The sequence below is a fragment of the Microcebus murinus genome, chromosome 15 (genome assembly GCF_040939455.1).
Source record: "Microcebus murinus isolate Inina chromosome 15, M.murinus_Inina_mat1.0, whole genome shotgun sequence".
Taxonomy (NCBI): domain Eukaryota; kingdom Metazoa; phylum Chordata; class Mammalia; order Primates; family Cheirogaleidae; genus Microcebus; species Microcebus murinus.
In genome coordinates, this window is record NC_134118.1 from 2255419 (window position 1) to 2278384 (window position 22966).

At 34.8% G+C, this 22966-nt stretch overlaps 1 protein-coding gene and 1 long non-coding RNA gene across 5 annotated transcripts in view; one reads left to right on the forward strand and one right to left on the reverse strand.

Annotated features, from left to right (window-relative positions):
• Positions 1 to 22966, reverse strand: part of GMDS (GDP-mannose 4,6-dehydratase) — a 638941-nt gene that overhangs the window by 438046 nt on the left and 177929 nt on the right. The window lies entirely within an intron of this gene.
• Positions 1 to 22966, forward strand: part of LOC105873497 (uncharacterized) — a 113491-nt gene that overhangs the window by 62960 nt on the left and 27565 nt on the right. Inside the window, exons 3-4 of one of the 2 annotated variants that reach the window (XR_001155070.2) lie at positions 3167 to 3280; positions 11106 to 11190. This is a non-coding gene — a long non-coding RNA (uncharacterized LOC105873497). Of the gene's footprint in view, positions 1 to 3166; positions 3281 to 11105; positions 11191 to 22966 lie in introns of those variants that run through there. The other variant, XR_001155069.2, reaches the window with a different exon arrangement.

Genomic DNA, 22966 nt, shown 5'->3' on the forward strand with positions numbered 1-22966 from the left:
ATAACTTCCTTTTCAACTACATAATCCCTGAAGAGGATTATTATGAAAGTCAAAGTACAGTATATCTGTATTTCAAAAGGTGGCAGGCAATTGTTCCCAGGTTACCATCTCCCACCTCTTCAAAATAAACTCCAACTTTAGCAAGTTCATCCATGAAAACTATGGTTGTAACTCTATTACCATCAATTCAGCAAGGGGCTGAATATATATATTTTTATTTTATGTATCTTTATATATATTTTTTCATTTACATATTTTTAAATGCTATAAAACATTTGAATACTATAAAATATAGTTTCTAGAGAAGTAAAAAGTAAACACATTAATACATATTCTTACCACTACAAGCATCTTATTTACTTCCAGTTATTTTTTCATAAGCATATAACATAAGCATAAGGTATCTCTAATTTATATATCCTTTTCTATTACCTTTTTTATGAAAAAGAAAACTTAAATACAAAATGTTAAATACCTTATGCAAGCACATTCAACCAGCAAGTTAACAGAGTTCAACTTTGAATTCAGGAGGCCTGGCTTGAGAGCCATGCTCTTAACCCATTCCCCTATACCGCCTCTTGATGATTTAAAAAAAAAAAAAAAAAAAAAAGAGCCTAGATAGGGAGATGTTGGTAGACCCAAGCTCAGACTGACATTACTGGAATGTCTGTAACTAAGCGAGGTGAGACTTAATCAATGATATTATACTTTTCCTGGTGGAAGAAGGGGAGGCTCTCTGAGTTTTTTCATATGCCATTCCTTAGTCATTCATCAGTATCTATTCAGTACCTATACATAGCCACTGCTAGAGACTCAGAAATGTAGTCCCCAGGGCCGTGTCCAGTACCATTTTTGTGCCATGAACCCCTTTGGCAATCTAGGAAGCCTGCAGAGTCTTTCTTAGAATAATGTTTTTAAAGATACAAAACAAATTGCATAACATTACAAAGGAAGCAAATTATATTGAAAACTATTATCAAAATATTCTGATTACTTGGGAACACAATGTTTACTTGATTTTTTTTAAGAAAAAGAAAAAAATACTCTGAAAAGCAAATGTATGATATAGTAATATATATCCTTTAAGATCTAGAAATTTGGTGGAAGATATCACAACAGCTGAGGCTGGAAAGGTGATAAAATGTACCAACTGAAAATATTTCTTAAACATGTTTATAGACATTATCAATACTAAGACCACCACATGACAAAAGTCAGATGATCTCAAAAGAAGGCTCTAAATACCCCTAATCCAGAGGTTTAATCAGTCCTGATTCTCTTGACCTCATCAGCATACTTGGGCCCCCAAAATCCCTCAACCTTGGCTCCTAAAACTTCACACTTATCTGCATCTCCTCCTACCTTCCCCACAACTCTTTCTCTGCTCCTTCTGCAGTTCTTCCAATTTCTGAATACAGATATATCCAAAGGATTCTTACCAGGGCATGCATCACAGAACCAGTATCTTGTGGAATACTGCTTGGTAAATTCTTGACTGGCTCTCCTGGTCTTCATCTTCCACTATCACACACCACAGTTAGTCTTATGTGATGTTCCCTCACTCTTGTCTACCCACAGAAGCCCTGCCCTTGCTCCAAGAAAGGACTCCCTCAGCCCCCAAATAACGGAACAGATTCCCGCCAAACAGAGCCCTGTCTTTTTCCAAAGGCTTGTTCTGCCCATTGTCCACATACACACAGCTGCTCTGAAGAATGTGAGTTTCCCAGTGAGCATGTCCCACCAACTCCACATCCCAAATGTCAACTGGGTCAAAACTACAGTTATAAATCTCAAATCCTAAATTCCCTGTTCAACTGGCTACATTATTCAAACCAGAAATTTCTAAGATATAGTGTACAAAGAATATCAGCAGTATTTTTTCCCACATACCTTTTCCATTTCTTATTCTGGTGAGTTGAAGTTAACAAAGAAATTACAAAGATTCCCTTTAGTCTTAGGAAAAGGGCAACAAGAGAATGCCCAGAGTGAGGCACTCCATTAATCCTTTCCCTGAACCCATCTGCCCTAACAGATAATGAACTTCTTGAGGACAAAAGCAATGTTGAATACATTTGTATATCCCACAGGGCCGCCTTGGCTACATCATACATAACAGGAGCTCAATAAATGTTGAATGAGGAACAGAGCAACAAATTAAATATACTACAGATGTGCCAGAAGCTGCCTCTTTAGCGAAAGATAAAAATTCCACCTTCCCAAACAATTAAAATGAAGACTGAAAACATCATGACAAACGATGACATATGGGATACTTTACATTTTAAAAAAAGGAACTAAAATTCTAAACCCTCAAACCCCAAACCTCGACTCAGTCACCCACATTGCCACATTTGAAATTTCTGACACAGCAAAGTGGCAAGTGATGGTGAAGACTGAATACCAACCCACTGACGATCCAAGCTCAAGCTGCTTATGCCCGTGCTTCTCACTTTTAATATGATCTAGGGAGATTCACGCCACATACTCAGGCCTCACTTTCTTCATCTCTAAAACGCAAACAGTTCCATTAAAGCCACAAACAAAAAAAGAGTAAAAATAATGGAAAAGCCTTCTTTTTTTGTACAACAACTTTTTATTAATGAAGAAATCAACACACGAATCAGAGGGTTCATGCAAGGCACAGGAGTGTGTGTGTGTTTGGCCATGAATACGTTTGATATTTTAGACATTTAACTTTTTCTTTATATGGTAGGAAATGCATGCCAGAGGAAAAAACCACCATTAATTTATTTAAAAAGCAAACTACTTTGTTTCTACAACTCGCATCCCCTAAAACGTTCAAAATCTGAAATAATAGGGGACAAACATCCTCTTAAAGGTTCCCGCAGTTACGTGGAGGCTTATTTGAGGAAAGGGAACACATCTAGAGAGGCTCAGGATGTCTAAAAGTAGGCTGCCTAACTTTTTTTTTATTATTATAGAACAGAGCAAACATGGAAATATTATTGCTCCAAAATATGCTAGAATTTCCAGTTCTCTCAAAGATATTAGAAGCCTGAACTCTAAGTGTTGGTTTCACAGCAGTAGAGAGTGGATGTGTGAGTTATGGTTTTATTTCTAAGTGACCAATTTCTGCAAACTGAAGTTCAAGGAAAGATACTGGAAGTCATCCAAAATCAATCTTCTTTCAATTTCATCATTTTAGGACAAGCAGTAGATCCTCACACTGCGTGGAACAAAATCAATAAAAGCCAAGAACAACAGGCATTGCTCTTTCAAGATCATTTCATCAGGATTTAGCAGAGGCAAACACAATGAGGTATCTGTAAGCTGCTAGAATAACAACATTTTCACTTTGTTATTCACTGTGCTCTAATCTGAACCCCATCTTCCTGTTCCAAATGCCATTTCAATATTTGAAATCGCTATAGCTGGTAAAAATCACAAACACATCTGTGAGTTTCTATCCGCTTAAATTAGAAGAGAGTGTGACCTTTCTCTATCTTGGGTTCAGATATTTTGCATTAATATACTGTTTTCTTTTTGCATATATTCTTTTTATCCATGTGAGGCTCAATGACCCTTGCCTAGAAATATCAACTAACGGTTTTGTTTTCAACATTGGAATGTTTAGATTAGACAGTCAGTGCACAGGGAAAATGAATACAGCCCCCACCTGCTGCAATTCATGCTAACTTCTGCCATACCACTCCTGCGCTAAATGCACCAGTGTGCCTCAGGAATAGCTCTGGGCCTTGGGGAGGCACTTCTTCTAAACATATCGAGTTACTCTTCCTCATCATGGCATCCTGGAGGATCAGTCTGCAGGGGAGGACAAAGTCACTAAGTAGGCGCATGAGAAAGGAATGTATTTAATATTCAGAAAATAACATTCTGCTTATGAGGCTGCTTTTTTAAAACAAAAAAAAAGTTTTAATTCTTCTATCGATACGTAATTTTATTTTATATTTATGGGGTACATGTGAGTATTTGTTATATGCATAGAATGTGTGATGATTAAGTCACAGTATTTAGAGTATCCATCACCTTGAGTATTTGTCATTGCTATGTGTTGGGAACATTTCAAGTCTTCTCTTCTAGCTATTTTGAAATATACAATATATTGTTGCTAACAAAAGTCATACTAGTCTGCCATCCAACATTAGAACTTATTTCCTCTATCTAACTGTATGTTTGTACACATTCACCATCTTTCTTCATTTCCATCTCACACCCTCACCCCATTTCCAGCCAATGGCAACTATCATTCTATTCTCCATCTCCATGAGATCAAGTTGCTTAGCTCCCAAGTTTGAGTGAGAATATGCAGTATTTGTCTTTCTTTACCAGGGTTATTTCAGATTTAATGACCTCCAGTTCCAACCATGTTGCCACAAATGACATGATTTCATTCTTTTTTATGATCGAAGAGTATTCCATTGTGTATATATACCACATTTTCTTTATATATTCATTTGCTAATGGAAACTAAGGTTGATTTCATTTATTTGCTATCATGAATAGTGCTAAGATAAACATGTAAGTGCAGATATCCCTTTGATTATACTGACTTTTGTCCTTTGGATAAGATAACCATTAGTAGGATTGCTAGACTGTATGATAGTCCTATTTTCAGTTTTTTGAGAAATCCCCACCCTGTTTTCCATAGTGACTGTATTAATTTACATTCCCATCAACTGTGAACAAGAGTTCCCTTTTCTCCACGTCCTTGCCAGCATGTGTTATTTTTTGCCTTTTTTAGTGATAGCCATTCTAACTTGGGTAAGATGATATCTCATTGTGGTGTTGATTTGCATTTCCCTGACAATTAGTGATGCTGAGCAGTTTTTCATATACCTGTTGGCCATTTGTATGTCTTCTTTCTAGAATTGTCTATTCATGTCCCTTGTCTACTTTTTAATGGGATTATTTGGTTTAGTATTGTTGAGTTGTTTGCATTCCCTGTATATTCTGGATATTAGTCCCTTGTCAGGTGAACAGTTTGCAAATATGTCATTCCATTCAAAAGGTTGTCTCTTTACTCTGTTGACTGTTTCCTTTGCTGTGCAGAAGCTTTTTAGTTTAATATAGTCCCATTTGTCCATTTTTGTTTTAGTTATCTATAGTTCTGAGGTCTCAGTCATAAAATTTTTGCCTAGACCAACGTTCTGAAGCTGTTACCTGGAGGTTTATCACAAATAAACTTTATTATTTTGAGGTATGCTCCTTCAATGACAAATTTATTGAGAGTTTTTATCATGAAAGGATGTAGAATTTTATCAAGTCCTTTTTCTGCATCTATTGAGATGATCATATGGTTTTTGTCCTTCACTCTGTTGATGTGATGTATCACACTGATTTGTGTATGGTAAACCACCTTTACACACCTGATATAAATCCCACTTGATCATGATGCATTATCTTTTGGCGGTGCACTTGGATTCAGTTTGGTAGTATTTTGTGGAGGATTTTTGCATCTATGTTCACCAGGGATATTGGCCTATAATTTTCTCTTTTTTTGTTGCATCTTTGTCTAGTTTTGGTAACAGGGTAATGCTGATATTGTAGATGAAGTTAGGGAGAATTCCTCGTCTTTGTTTTTTTGTAATAATTTAGTTCTTCTTCATACAATCTGGTAGAATTCAGCTATAGATATAGATATCCAGACCTGGGCTTTGCTTTGCCAAGAGATTGTTACCTATTCAATCTCACTACTCCTAATTGTTCTGCTCAGGTTTACTATTTCTTCCTGATTCGATCTAGGTAGGTTGTGTATCCAGGAATGTATCCATTTCCTATAGGTTTTCCACTTTGTCAGCATATAATTTTTCATAATGGTCTCTGATGATCTCTTGTATTTCTATGATACAGCTGTAATGTCTCCTTTCTCATTTCTGATTTTATTTGGATTTTCTCTCCTTTTGTTCTTTTTTGTTTAGTCTAGCTAGTAGTTTACCAATTTTGTTTATCTTTTCAAAGAACCAACCTTTTATTTCATTGATCCTTTGTATTGTTATTTTAGTTAGTCTCTATTTCATTTAGTTTTGGTCTGATCTTTATTATTTCTTTCCTTTTGCTAATTTTGGGTTTGGTTGATTCTTACTTTTCTAGTTCCTTTATATCGTTAGATTGTTTATTTGAAATCTTTCTACTTTTCTGATGTAGAAATTTATTGCTATAAATTTGTCTCTTAGTACTGCTGTTGCTGTCTTCCACAGGTTTTGGTATGCTGTGTTTCCATTTAAATTTGTTTCAAGAAATATTTTGGGCCAGGCATGGTGGTTCACGCCTGTAATCCTAGCTCTCTGGGAGGCCGAGGCGGGTGGATCGCTCAAGGTCAGGAGTTCGAAACCAGCCTGAGCAAGAGCGAGACCCCATCTCTACCAAAAATAGAAAGAAATTAATTGGCCAACTACAAATATATAGAGAATTAGCCGCACATGGTGGCGCATGCCTGTAGTTCCAGCTACTCGGGAGGCTAAGGCAGGAGGATGGCTTGAGCCCAGGAGTTTGAGGTTGCTGTGAGCTCGGCTGATGCCATGGCACTCTAGCCCAGGCAACAGAGTGAGACTCTATCTCAAAAAAAAAAAAAAAAAAAAAGAAAAGAAAAGAAAAAAAGAAACATTTTGATTTTAATTTCTCCATTGAACCAAGGGTCATTCATGAGTTATGTTGTTTAATTTCCATGTATTTGTAGAGTTTCCAAAATTCCTCTTGGGATTGATTTCTAGTTTCATTTCATTGTAGTCTGAATTGATATGTTTATTGTTGAGATTTTTACTTCTCCCTCTTCCAAGCAAAATGATACCCATATCTCCACAAAGGTAGGCTCTCAACTATCACCCATTTCATAAGAATCTGAATCCCAGAAGCAGCACAAGCAAACAGAATGTGATATTAACTCAATATCCAACTCAATCTCACCACTGCCACAAATTTCAAGAGATTAAGCCACAATGGGAAACAACCTCATTGTTCCTACATGATGGAAAACCATTTCTGCCATTCATCCTACCTATGAAAAAAAATCATATGCATAGGAATAACATTCAAGATGAGCAAAAGTAATGAGATCAAAAGACATATAACGTGTGTTCCCTACTTCCTACAAATAGATTTTATAAAGCATTCCACATACACACACACATACAAACTCAAACATATAAAATCCATGGAACCCCTCACTTGATTAGCATTTAGCACAGGTTTTACTCACTTAGCTACTTCCTTGATACACTTCAAGCACTTTCTTTTCACAATCACAGAAAGTTGGGTAGCACAAATGTAAATGCTATATACCTCTACTCTTTCCTAATCAATGAGCCATACTAACCTTGCTTTCTGAGTTTTGATGACTTCAACTCCAAGGAACAAGGTGCCATGACAGTGAGGCGCAGTTAGTAGAAGAGCAGGGGGAAGCAGCACGTGACTGCTGCTGCCCCAGCCTACTGCCCAGGCCCTGGCCCAACAGATACTCTGGCAGTCCAGCCACCAGTTCTCACAAAATCATAAGGTGCAGGTTCCCACCACATCTCCGGGACTCCAGGTTATGGCAAGGATTATAGCTCGTCATTGCTTAAAACTCAACTTGCTTTTTCTGGTCAAAAATAGTAAAATTGAATCCTAAATCTCAATTTTAAAACTTAAAATTGAAAGAGCCATCTGAAAGCATCTAACCCAGTATTTTCAAACTGAAAGTGATGGTTTTGAGTCATGAAATCAACTTAGTGAATGATATTTTTAAAAAATAAAGAATATAGTATTGTAAAGACATATTTAGTAAAACTTTTATTTTTGATACATATGTGTGTGTTGTGGAATGCTTTATAAAATCTATTTCTTACTGTAGGTTGCAGTCCAAAGAAAAAGAGGTTTGAAAACACTGATGTAATCCAATACCCTTATTTGACAGATAATAAAATTGAACCCCAAAGTGGTTAAAAGACTTCCCCCCAATTATACAACTTGTTATTGACAAGGACTCAAACCTACTCATTCTTTAAGATGTAAGATGTCTTTAAAAAAACAAACAAACCCCTTGTTTGTAATTCTTTTTTGAATAGTCCCACTAAACATAATCACTTATAAAACACAGAAGGCAAATTTTTCAGACAATTGAGTATAAAAAATTTTTTAAATTTCTCCAAATCACTTAACAAATTTGGGCTCTAAGGGTAAAATCAGACAGTGGAGTTAGAAACCAGACACTGTGGCTTTTAATCAATATAAGATTAGATACCTTTAACATACTTCAGCATAATGTTAGGCACTGAAATGCTAGTATCTTCCTTAATCATACCTCTGTTACTTTTCCATTCATGTAGCTTGAGCCTGGATTCAAAAGTGGTATCTAGCATTATTAAGTAATCTGTAACTCTTCAAGCAGCTATGGCAGCCCAAAGAAAACACAAAAACCATAAAAACATCCTGAGTTATTTCAATAGATTATAAAATTAAATGAAATTGGAAGAAAAACAAGATTCAAAACATTTAAGAAGGTAAAATCAAATCAAATTCATTTCAACTGAAATGCCACATTAAAGTATTAGCCATACCTCTCTTGTAACACTTTGGCTAACTCTAATTACCTTGAAAGATAGGCCCAAACACCAGACTATTAGGAGTTGAAGGCCATGCCTATGCCCTCAGAAAGCTAAATTTTGCCTTGATTTTACAATATAGTCTCTGATTTCTCATAAGTTTTCATGACATTTTGGTATTCCTAATGTAACTACAGCTCATTGGGCAAGTCTATCATCAAGTAATTTTAAAATTATAGTATATTTATCATTTGCTATTGATTCTTGACAGATACACTCAAGTGGAGGTCTAATTTTACCAAAATATTCCAGGTAATTGAGGGGTGGGCATTCCAACATCCCACTTTAGCAGAAATTACTTCAACTTGAATGGAAAGAAACAGCTAAAGCTAAAATAAACAATATTCAAGAATAAATCATAAGTAAGACAGTTAAAATTATATGTCTCAAAGACAGTTCTGGGTAGAAAAAACCAAATTAACGAATATTTCATCAAATGCCTTCTATATGCAAAATATGGTGCTGGACTCTGTATTTTAGGTAAATGCAGGTAACTTTTACCTTCCTGGCTCAGGTCAGAGTATGAAAGTTACATTCAATCATGTGAAACTTAATCTTTTCCTTCATGCTTATAAATACTTTTCATATAAACTTATGCATTAGCAAATACCCGTACCTATAATGTATATAACTGCATTTCTTGGTTTGAGAAGTTTGAGGTAAGAGAGAGACTTTCTAAATCATATAGACTTTAATAAACAAATGATCAAGAGGTAGCCCCATAAACATACTCATTTGCATCAACTGGTCAGGGTCACATTTAAGAAACTGCTTATTTGTGCAAATGGCAGGTGGAGATCTAATTTTCCAATCTCTTAAAATAGCTCCCAGATTCTAGATTAGTTAATTACAAAGACTCTTCATTTCAAAGCAAGTTGCTATAATAAAATAATCCAAATAAAATTCTTGAATTCAAATTCTAAGAAAAGCGGCTGGTTTACATATGGTTTGAACAGACCAGAGAAGGCCATCACCTTCATTCAAGACTTTCTAACACTACTAAAAGGAAAGAATCAGCCTTTCTAGTAGTCATATAAAAACCACAGCCAAATCCAGCAGTCAGTACAACATTAAGCAACCCTATCATTTTTCAAGGTTATGTCAGTTTTTACTAGGCAAAGCAATTAAAGCTTAGGAAAACACCCTGAATATATTAACATTTAGTAAAGTTTGCCTCTTCTACAACCACGTTAGCCAATGTCATGGGATCATTAAATTTATGAAAGTATTCTCTTTTCCTTGAAGGATGCAAAAAATTATTTTTCTTAGCTTAGAAATCTTTAAGACAACCCCAGGCCCACTTCCATGACCTATCTTTTTTCTCTTTCTTTTCTATCCCTCTCTGTAGTTATCCGTAACATGGATCATACTGTTTTCGTTATTCTCTCACTTTTGTTTCCAGAATCACCTGTAGTTGTCTAGCCTAGCATATTAGTCAAGTTTGTTTTCTCACTAAGTAAATAATTCTGATAACATTTCCTCTTGAATTAAGAGCATTATTCTTCAATTAATTGCCTATGCACCTTACATTTTTAACACATGATCTTACTTCTAACTTCTCTAATTTTTTCATACCTGTCTCACCAAAAGAGAAAAAATCTGTCATGAAATTTAAACATTTCTGGAGTCAGACATACCTATATCCAAATCCAGACTCTCCTCCCCCACCCCCACCCCGGCCATCATTCATTAATTCTATGGCCTTAAGACACTTATGAAACCTCTTTGAGCTTGTGTTCTCACCAATATAATGAGGAATATAATAGGTATTAAATGGAATTATTGAATAAAATAATACATGCACACAACTTTTAACATAGAATGTGGCACACAGCAAGGGATCAACAGTTACACTGGGGTCACTCTTACTTCACAGGCTTTGTTTGGCCCCCCCACCTGGCCCCAGATGAAAACAGACACTGTGCCAAAGACATGTTATATTTCCTGCCAGAGATGACACCTAGAAGAAAACTCCACTAACAAAGAGTCTAAAACAATCTCTGCAGTACCATTTACCTAACAATTGTGCATCTTGAGGCCATAACTCTCTATGTGCACTGATCCCTATGGGCTGGTAGAATCTGTGAAAACTCCACCTGAGTTTGCTTTCCTCTTTTTTTCATCCCTCTACTGGAAGCAACACATTAGTTCTAAGACACAACTCAGAGAACCAACTGATCTTACACAAAAGAAAATTATGGCCCACATATCTTGGATTCCCATCATTCTAATACAATACAAATACTCTAGTAAGATTCAGCTCTTCCAAGGCACACTGGCAAGGTAATATCTCCACTTACGTCAGGAGAGCAAACACAACCACGAGTGACCAGCCATGCTGTTGCTTCTCCCCAAAGCTGCTGTTCTGTGACCACCTCAGGGACTTGAAACTTCTTCAGTAGTGGAGAAGGCTGCTTCCTAGCCATTTACATACTTTCCAATTCATATAATAGACATTTTACAGAATGTTGTTGATAGGCATTATTCTGCCTGTGCACATCAGTTAACTGTGTTTTATTTCCCTTCTGGGCTGTGTGCTGGCAGAGAATATAACACAATGAAGAGGTGGCAGTGTGCACTTCCAGGCCCTTTATTGCCAAGATTATGAAAGAAGGGCTTTGACGAAGAATGTTCAGGGCCGAATATAATAGTTTCCCTTTTAGTACATTATTGTTGCCATGTGTTTGCTGCTGTCTGGAGCAATAAAAAAGCTCTGAAATATTTGTCTGTGTCTTTCATAGACTCAAGAGTTTCCATAAGAGAAATCACTTGGAAAATCACAATATTGCTCCAAATAAAATATTAACATAAAAACTTGTTGAAATGTTGAGCTAAAATACTAAAGAATTATTACCACAGATGTAATTTATGAGGATCTGAGTGCCTTCTCCTCATAAAGGTTTTCCATTCCCACCACAGGCACATGTTTAGTATTGTTCTTCATACATCACTGATGCCGTCAACCAGAATGGACTAGTTTGAGGGGATCTTCAAAAGTTCTGACAGGACAGATCAGAATGACAAGGAAAGACACCATGATTCAATCTCTTGAGTAAAAGGACATTTAATAAATCAGCAGCCAGTCCTTACAATTCTATTTGAATAAATTATAAATGACCTCTTTAGTATATGAAAAAAGCAGTTGTTTTTTTTCCTTCCTGTCATCCTAACTGTAGATTTATTTCCTCCAGTTAAAGATTTTGGCCTTACAAATGTAACAGGTTACCAGTAGTGGTAATAGGAGAAGTGGTAATAGGAGAAGTGGTAATAGGAGAAGTGGTATAGGAGAAGACATTAGCCCACATTGGTAAAGTAAATAATCTATAGGTATAAATTCTCTCTAAACTCAATCTTAGTGGTAATATTTGCATTAAGAAAATCTCCAACAGAAGAGACTCAATTTGCAATTAGGCCCAAGATTTCATTTTTACTTTTCAAATTTAAGGACAAATTGCTGTGTTTGTCCTCAGTACCCAGAAACAGTAGGCACTAAATAAATGTTATACTAACTGATACAGATAGCCACACACATCTTTAGTACTCTGTTGGTGCCACTGCCTCTCTATGGAACTGAAAAATAAGTCTTGGACTTTTAATTATTCCAAACCCTAACACAGCATGCCTGTGTTCTTAAACACTATCAACATCAAAGAAGTTTTTGTTTTTGTCAAAATTTTAGAGACCATGAAGTGTATAATCAAGGCAGATTATCTACATTGCCCAAGTTTTGTGTCCTCAGATTTTTATGGGCATTATTATATATATTCGGTTGATATTTTGTTTCCACAAGTAGGGTATTTGTTTTTTCCCTACACTGAAAGGGCTGAAAGAGGAGCTCTTGACTTAATTAATTCAGGGTTATTCTATTTTACTTGCCTGCAAAGTAATCTTATCTACTCATACACTAGAGTAGAGTAAAGAGAGATGGCTAGAAAGAAGGTCAAAATGAGATGTAGACAGTCATAACAAAATGTTGTAATATGGAGTATAGACTTTACAAATGAGAATGTTATGGAAGAAAATGATCAGTGTCTTGCTGAAGTTACAAGATTAAATTAGTGATAGTAGCAGGGATCAGAAAAAAATGTAGTCAAGAACAGAGTGTTGGGGATACAAAAGGTATTTAGTTAATGTTTCTGGAAATAACCTAAGTGACTTATTTGCAAAAAGAAATGTTGACTAGACATTGAATTGCCTGTAAAATGGCAGTAATAGGAATCTGCTTTGCCTATAGCACAGGATTGGTATAAAGATAAAAGGGATAATACACGGGAAAACGTCCTGCAAATCATAGTGCACCAGTGAATATAGGTTCCTCCTATCAACCTTATCCTGTCTAATAATTCATGCATTCTTCCAACCCAAAAATTCCTTCAGTCAAAATCTTTGGGTTACATAAAACAAATAGTTTCCTGATTTCTCTTTTTTGCAAGATTTCAATTCTACCTATGGTTTACTTAAAATGAAGAATACTGCTACTAGTTCTGGAAATTATGTATAGAGAAAACTGGTCATTTCTGATCACAAACTCGATCCTAGAGATGTAACACACCACTCAGCAGGAGAAGAAAATCCAGGCCTCATGCCATCCCCCGGCCAAGCAAGGCTTACGTCGGCACCATTCTTTCCCTTCATCCCACTGCCAAGAGAGTTGAAACCAAGAATGCTGATAAGATGTGTAACTATAAGGGCACTGGTGACACACTGAGAAATGGAAAGGCCAAAGGACAATCCACAGTGTGACAATAGGCATATAAGAACAGATCCTTCTTCCTTTATCCTTGATGGAGGCAACATGTACCAAGGGAGGCAGCTGACTGGAAAGTGATCTGTTTTCTCTTGGTCATTAATTCATTCAGGGAACATTTATTGGGCAGCTATTATGTGTAAAACCACTATATGAAAAACTAATGGTAATAATAAAACAAAAGAACTCTAATTCCTCAAACAACTGATAGATTAGTGGAAAATACATTAATAGTAATCTATTTAATAGTATGGGAACGAACTGTGAATAAACAGTGCCTAACCATTTCCCCAGCTTCCAATACTTCAGGTCCTTTTAGCTAGGGCTAGATGGCACAGGAATCAAAATGTTATGCTTAGGAATTTCCAGAGAAACTACTGAGGGATTGTGAGAAGGCACTTAATTAGCCTGAACCTCGTTTATTATTGATTTGGGGAAGAAAAATGAAAATTAAAGTCAACCAGAAGGCTCTAATAGTAACCCATGGTGAGATGACGAGGAAGAACTTAACCAGAACACTAGAACTAAGTATGAAAAATGAATAGTTTGAGAGTCTACAAAGCTGAGGTTAATTTTCAGTGAAAATGTACTAAACCACTACATAACTGAAGAAGGGACAGCAGAGAGTAAGAGAGAAAAAGAGAAAGAAAAGGAGCAGCTGCACACAAAGGAGAAGAAAAAGAAGATGGGAGAAGAGTACTTTCATTAAAAACTACTTTTTCCTTGAATGCTTGGTTATTTTTTACTACGTGCTGCTCATTGTTTGAAAATTTATTTTTAGGTCTTGTTTGTTTTAACTTTCTTCAAATAGGAGTTTTATTAGCTTCTGTCAGGGAGCTACAGGATTCTACAGGTTCCTGAACTCCTAAAACTAAATCCTTGACTTCAAATTTTCTAGACTACCCAAGTGATATGTATTTAGCTTACAATATTCCTTGAGGTTCCATTGTGGTTACACCTTAGGAATTGCCATCTACCCCTGGTCTGCTTAGCACCAATGCAATTTTCCTATGGAACACCCTGGAGGTAGAGAGAGGGTTTATATCTAACTCACCCTAAACCTAAGGATGTAGCCCTTCCATATTGGTCACTCTAATCACACAGGACATCAAAATAAAGTTCCAGTTTGCCGAATGCCTTCAGGATTAAAACAGCTGGAAGGTGTGACTTACCTCCCCCACTTTCCCATAAGTATTTGCTTGATAATAGCTCACTATCATGTTAGCTCCTCGATTATTTTAAGATTTTCAAGGATTTTGTATCTGTATTTTTTGTTGTTTTCAACTTGATTTGATCCAAATAATCTAGACCACAATATTCCTAAATAAGGAACAAAACAATGAGTTCAAATCTCTACACACAAAAAATATTGTGTCAACTAAGGAAATATCTGGTCTGAAATCTGCTGGCAATGAGTAGGGAACAAGTATAAGATGTTCCTACACTTAGGAAAAAAATAAGTATTTGCAAAACTGAGATTACCATATTCATTTGATAGTTATAAACAAAGTTACTTACCACTAAAAACTATTTTATTAGGCCAGCAACCAACAAATACATGGAAAATACTCCTAATGATATTCATCCTTAATATCAACAAATCTCTCAAATTTTCAAAGCAACATTCAACCTGAGTAAAAAGGAATATATTTTTAAAACTCATAAGCTTACAAAATGACTCCTTTTACATTGCTTTCTAGGATACCAATCACAAGCTAGAACAACAAAAACAAAAAAAACAAACTTGTTTCTCAATCTTAATTACAGTGGGATAAAAACCAAAAGTTTTTGGAATGATACTTTGATTTATACGGAAATCAGGTGAAATTAAAACAAATATTTTAAAATATTTAACTTATTATGTTTATAATGGCATGGAATAATTTGAACAACTCCTCCACAACTGAAGTAGAATATATGCTTTGGAATATCAAAGAAGAATTTAGCTGAAGTTTCAAGGTCTCATCATTGATGACACTATATTCATTACGTGATTTAAGAATAAAACACTGCCATGATAAATATTTGGAAATTCCAAGCTTCTATAAAAGCACACTTTATGTACAATATCAGCATTCATCCCTTTAGGGTGTATAATGTGGACTGCCTCTGGGGGTGAATTTATCTCATTTCATTTTTATTCTACATTCCACTTTTGAGTTGCCAACTAAATTGCTTCTTGGTTTACAGTATAGAAGACTTCATAATGTTTAGATGGAATTGCTTACTTTTAAAGTATGCTGATAGAAAACCCAATGTGGTCTGAAATATCCTCACCAGATGTTTGGATAGATGTGAAACCAACACATATAAAAAGGAGATACAAAATACCATTAGTTGTATAATACATAGGCTCATACATTTAACAAGTTCAACTGATCAAAACACATTAAAACTCTTCAAGGGAAATGAACTTAGTTCTTGCATTTTCCATTACTAGATGCTCAAATTCTATCCAGTTTTCTTTAGACTATGAGGATCTCAATAAATGTTAAGTAATAATAGGCCACAAGTACAGTGAAAGTACATTTAATGTGACTGGACAGTGAGACAGTTTAATATGGTCGCCAAAACAGGCTTTCATATTCTTAGTCTGAGAAACAGAAATTTATTCACTAGAACAAAGAAAATGACAGCCTTTCTTTCTTTCCACACTGGTCAGGCTGTATCTAGTATAAGGTGTTTAATTATGAGCATTACACCTAAAGAAGGATAAAGACAAATGGGATGTGTGGGGCAGATAAGAATCAGGAGAGTTACAGGATCATGGTTCCACATAATGGGAAGAAATCTATAGGAAACAGGGCTATATGATCTTGATCAAAGAAAGTTAGGGCCAGGTTGGGGGGAAGGGTATATTCATAGGAATAATATTTTCCAAATATATGCAAACTACAAATGCAACAAAATAATTGGATTTTACATGGATTCCCAAGGAAAAAAATGCAAACAATGGATAAAAAATATGCTACAGGGAAAGATTTTCAACTAGAGTTATTCAAGGACGGAATGAACTAGCATGACTAATTAGTAGCAGACTAGTTAAATTCTTCTCTCAAGGTATACTTGTTAATCCTTACTAAGTATCCATGCATTCTCATATAATCATGCCTAAGCTGCACTGTTCCCTCTGAACCAGTTCCCTTCTGTGTGACCACCTGGCAAAATATAACTTCAATCACTCTAGTTTAAATGTAGCATTTTCTGCAACTTTCTCTGATACCACCTTTTGCACCAAGCTCCACCCATCCTTAGAATTAATCATTTCCTCATCCCAGATTACGTAGCACTTTTTGTGTTCTTCTATTACTATATTACCTACACTAAAGTGTGATAAAGATAGGGACTATCAGTATTATCTTTATATTCCTGGCACCTATATAGTATAGTTTAGTGGTATAGTTTTAGTGCCTGTCATATTATAGGTAGCAGATATATTTTGAAATACAGATAATATTCAAATATCAGATATAGAGTCAAGCTAGATGACTTTTATGATACTGAGATTCCACAGTAATAGAAAATGTAGAGATTTGTTTAAGGCCTTTTAGTAGTGAACACAGAAGATGTTCTAGCACTGATATCCTTTTAAAAGTACTATAAATGTACCTTTAAGCAGAAATAGAAAGACTTAGAACCCAGTGCATTTCTTTCTGCAGTAAAAAAGAAAAAAAACTCATCTAGAAACTCCGTAGGTATAAATTGGGCACTTTAGACATCCAGAAAAAAATGAACAACTTTTGGCTGAATAGTAATATGAACGATATTCTAAATAAAGCAGAATGTGTGATAGACAAGGAAAGATAATGGGAGGTTGTCAGGAAATATGGAGAGGTGTATGTATTAAGCCAATAGTATCAGATTACAAATTTACAAAATAAAAATTCCTCTTTCTCTGGGCTCTATTTTGAACTTGCTCATTGGAATAGGCCAAAACTATAAAACTAAGACAAAGCAGGAAACCTACAGTCTCACCACCGAGTCAAATTTTTCCAACATGACCAGTCTTTCCAGAGGCAACTAATGGACTGAGAAGTAAGTCCAAATGTATTTAGCCTATGCCATTCTTTTTGGGCTTTTAGAAATATCTGCTTTTAAAGAAAAATAGGTATATAAGACCATAAAACATTCTTTCTCATATTTAAAAGAAGACAGAGAAAACACTTGAAAAAATACAAAGAAACAAGCTAAACCCCTTTCTCATTTTTTGCATTATGTATTTTATTTTTTTGTAAAATAAGAAAGAAAAAATGATGAAAAAAAAAATAAACATGAATTTGTCCTAAAAAGAAATATCCAGGGCATTTCAATATGGTTAGCTGAGATTCAACCTAATACCCTCAAACTAGTGTTAGTAGTTAATGACTATAATAAGACCTATTACAGATAGTTGAGGAGAGAATCCAAACAAATAAGAAAAATGCACACAAAAAATTTTAATTATAATGTCCAATACAAACATAAGCTAAAAATCATTATTCCATATGATTCTTCAAAGTGAAAGACTCAAGCACTATCAGGCAGCCACTGAAACGTTGCTTACTGCAAAAAAGAATTATTTTACAAATATGCAATTCTAAAAAGATAACAGAATTCAATACATATTATGATTCTGTGTATGTAAAAAAAAATATATGACGGCAGACTAGAAAGAAAAGCAGCAATAAAAAACAGCAAAACATGGATTCCAGTATTAATATTTTAGGAAGTTCTTTTGATTTTCCAAATTTGCCCTAATGTTACATAACTTTTATAACTTAAAAATAAGTACTCTCATAATTTCCTGAAATAAAACAAATAAATAAATAAATAAAAATAAAATTTAGAAAGACCTGGTATAATGGGAAAACAATGCTTACAGTGGGAAACAGATGTCTCAAGAAATAATCCTTTGAGAATTTACCAATAATCTTGAAGCCTCAATAAAGTACTTTGTGATATTCTTGTAGACAGGATAATGAAATATAGGTCCTGTGAGGAAACAGGGAGATTATAAACTGGCTAAATGACCACTCCCAATGGGAGCCAAAGACCAATGTCAATGAAATTCTACTGGACAAAAGCAAGTGCTCTCTGTCCAAGTCTGTCCTGTATAATACACGTGTCAGTAAGGCAGACACATGCTTAGAAAGCATACTACCCACATTAGAACATAATAACCTTAGAAAAGAATCTAAGAGGTGAAAAAGAATTGTATCATGGTTTAATCAGAAGAGCTTGTTCTTTCCCAATGGTACATAAAATAATGATACATCTGAAATCTGTGGTGTCACAGAATCAGTGAAATACAGCATGTTTCTTGCAAATGTAATGTATATTTTATACTGTACAGCACCTTACTTTTAATCTATCTGTAATACAATGGAATCTTAGAATTGTAGAGTTGGAAAGAACCGTGGAGGTCAACAGGACCAAATCAATCTAGAGTACGAATCCTTATAATAATGTATCTAACAAGCTGGATGATAACATTTAAGGAAGCTGAAAGATTCCCAGTAATTGTGGAAAGTATGCTATCCAAAAGAGGATTTCTCAAACAAGTCACATATAGCACCACAAAAAAGGGGGGACAGGGGTCTGATCTCAATGAAATTAAAGTTCTGTGAAGGACACCATAGACAAAGCTAGAATAGAAGTGACAAAACTGGAAGAATGTATTTGCACCATATATAACTGATAAAAGATTAGTAGGAATTCCTACAAACCGCAATGAAAAAGGTTGAAGAACTGAATGAACAAATGATAGTAAAAAGCAATTCACAGAAAGAAATGCCAGAATATATAATAACCTATAAAGTGACTTTGAGCCCATTATTTTTTTTGTCTTTATTTTTTTATATTTTTTTTTGTTTTTTTTTAAATTTCGGCATATTATGGGGGTACAGATTTTAAGGTTTCAATAAATGCCCATTTCCCCCCATCCCCCCACAAGTCTGAGTCTCCAGCATGACCATCCCCCAGATGGTGCACATCTCACTCATTATGTATGTATATACCCACCCCCCTCCCCCTCCCACCTGCCCAATACCCTATTACTGTAGTACCTATGTGTCCACTTAGGTTGAGCCCATTATTAATCAGATATAGCTATGACATTATATAACCCTCCTCCAGTTTACAGTAAAAGGGTAGATCTTAGCATTTGGTAAAGTGACACAGAAAGTTCATTAAAAAGAACCCTAAAATGAATGAAGTAAACATTCGGTTTTGAAATCAAGATGTTTACACATCTAGTTGTCTTAAAGTAGAATAATAGCTGAATAGGGCAATAAAGTATATTTTATAATTTCCAAATAAAATACATATATTAAGTTTGTTTTTCTTTTCTTAGAATTTGTTTTTATTGAAGAAAACAACACATTTGCAAACTTGAGAACTGTTTAAGCACAACTCAGTAAGGGAAACATTCACTGTCTTGTTTCAGAAATAAGAAACTTAATGTTGGACAGGTGTGGCGTCTCATGTCTGCAATCCTAGCATTCTGGAAGGCCAAGGCAGGAAGGAGGACCACTTGAGTTCAGGAGTTTGAGATCAGCCTGAGCAAAAATGAGACCCCGTCTCTACCAAAAATAGAAAAAATTAGGTGGGCATGGTGGCACACGCCTGTAGTCCCAGCTACTTAAGAAGCTGAGGCATGAGGATCACTTGAGCCCAGGAGTTTGAGGTTGCAGTGAGCTATAATGATGCCATTGCAGTCTACACAGGGCAACAGAGACTCTGTCTCAAAAAAAGGAAAAAGAAGAAACTTAATGTTAACTGATGCAGTGGAAACCACTACATCAATGCTTTGCCATTTTAAGGAAAATGACAAGTTGAGTAACAGCTGTTAGTGGGTCAAATGCAATTCAAAATCATTAAGAGCAATGCGGGGTTAGTTCTAGAAGATATTTCAATAGGTTATCTAGCTGTGAAGTTAACATATTAATCGATAATTTTAGGATTAATCAAAAGCAAGAGGAAAAAACAATTTTCACTAGCCTGGACACAGTGAAAACCTATTTGACCTGTGACAAACAGGGAGGTTCCCAGTTCAAACAGATGCATAACAGTTCTAAAGTATAATTATCATACTAAAAGCCCAAAGAAGTCACATTGACCACATGACATAAAAAGCCAATATCAACTTTATATTTTAGTTGTATGTATATGTGTATATAGACACATCTAGAGACTACTTAAGTTAGTGATTGCAAATTTTATATTTAAAAATGCCCACACATTTAAAAGTCAAAGAATAAGTTGTCTTTTTAGAACAGGTAGTTACTAACAATAGACATATAATGTGAATATATATTAATAGACAATGTGATTTTAATACATATCATCTTAATGATATTATGCTGTGCAAAAAATATTTTTTAAAATGTTATTTGGAAGGAAAAGGAAAATAAACTATATAAGTTTACAAGTTCCAGGTAATGAATGAACAGAAGAATTGCAAGAATATCCAGAAGTCCAAAAGGGGCTGTTACAGATCACTGGATTTTTGGAAATTGAAGACCCTATATTTTTATATTTTATTATCGTAGATAATTGTATATACGAGCCTCCAGGGAACAATGCCTGGTCTACTGTTCTTGTGAGAGAGCAGAACAAACAGCTCTAGTCAAAGCCCTTCTACCCCAAGTTACCACCTATCTGGGAAGGGTGTGTGGAATGGCAAGGAGCAGGATGAAGGCTCCTGGGAAGAGAAAGGGGGGACCGCTTAAATAAAAAATAGAGCAACGAGAGAAGAAACTAAATGTAAATTATGTTTGGCTTTAAATATAAGAGTCTTTGTGTTTTATTAATAATAAATCCACGTTTTTTCCCCCTTACGCTGCTGTCACAACATGTATTAGTGGCCCCTGACAAATGCTTAAAATCTTTGCCATCATTACATAGGAAAGGCTTTGAAACAATTCCAAGCAATCTATCCATGTCATACGCCAACAAAGCAAGTAAGAGGCCATGGGGAGAGGAGACTTAGTTTTGAGGAAGAGTAAGAAAGCAAGCCTTCGCTCGAGCCCCTGGTCTGCCCCTAGAACATAGCCATTTGATCTAGGGCAACCCAAGGTATGGGACTTAATCTCTTTGAGATTCAGTTATCTAGTATATAAAATGAAGGAATTAGACTAGGATCTTCCAATTGTAACAAGGCAGTCACCAGTCTACATAGTTAGGATAGAGACAACAAAAGAAATATGTCAAACAAATAAATTGTTGCCATTAATTACATTCCATAATTAATTTTAAGGTACTTTCTAAATTTAATATCACAGCTTTAAAAAAAAAATTCAATAAGCTAAAAAAGCATGAGAAAACAAAGTATAAGGCTTATTAAATACTACTTTATGTTAGTAAAAAAAAAATCTAAACTAGGACATTAAGACTATTACACACAAGTCATTTTTATAAATGCTCTCCAAATAATAAAAATTTAGTTACAAAGAAAGTAAACTATTTAAACTTTTTTTTAGCTTTTATTGTAGATAGCAAAGGATGAAGACCAATCTAAGAATTTGTATGTAATTTATAGCTTTATAGAAATAAATTCTTAAATCCTTTTGGTAATTTCACAGAAAAAACATGGGGAAAAGTCTAACTTTTACATGCAAATAAGCATGAGATACATTTACAACAATTCCTGTAAAAAACTTTCAAAATTTCCACAAGACATATAAGAAAACATGAAAGCTCAGAGTGAATATTTTAGGAATGCCTTAATTGGGGTTAAAATAAGATTGATAATAACCTTTAAAAACTTAGAAACAAACTTGCCACTATGACTGCATGAAATGTCACTAGATTGAAAACTAAATCTGGATGTCTTAAAAATAATTGACTGTATTCTAGTTAAAATGTTGGAATCTTTCACTTGGGAATATAAGGATTAAATGCAATGATAGTTAAGAGGAAAAAGCTTCTTTCTTATTAGTATGAAGTATTTTTCTTTGACTTTCATAAACTCTAGGAATAAATAGCAAGTCCTTATTCAAATAAAAAATTATCACAAAATAAACACCTTGAAAAATAAAACTTTTAATTTTTTTTTTCTTTCCAGCCAGATGATGAATTTATCCTGTGCGTGGGAAATTATAATACTTTCTTTAAAAGACACATTTTTAAAACTTTCACTTTTTGTTCTCTAAAATCATCATCAACATTTAACCACTATTTTCACCTTACAAACTCTCCCTTAGCATACATTAATAGAGCTGCCAAAACTGGTCTATTATTCTACAAATCAGATATGCGTTTTAAACTTTACTACTTCTCCAAACAAAAAGCTACCCCGCTGCCCCTCCCTACCAAAAAAGCATAGATTCATTAAATAGAAATTTCTGGAGAGTTGTACTTGAATAAAAGTTATTTAAAATATTTAGAAGCTCAGTTTCCATAACCACAACCTCTATATTAATATATTTAGGGCATGAAAACAGGCTTGTTTCTGTTTTTCTCTAATAAGGATTTTATGGCACAACAGATTCTACGACAATTATCTAAATTTTAAGAAATAAATACACAACTACTAAACTTAAATGTAGATACCAATTAACACTGGAACCTAAATATATTTACATACATGTCTTAGAATCATGGCCTAAATTTATTGACAAGCCTCAGAATCAATTTAAGGAAATGCACATGCATTGATTTTCCTGTAAGAAAAATCAGC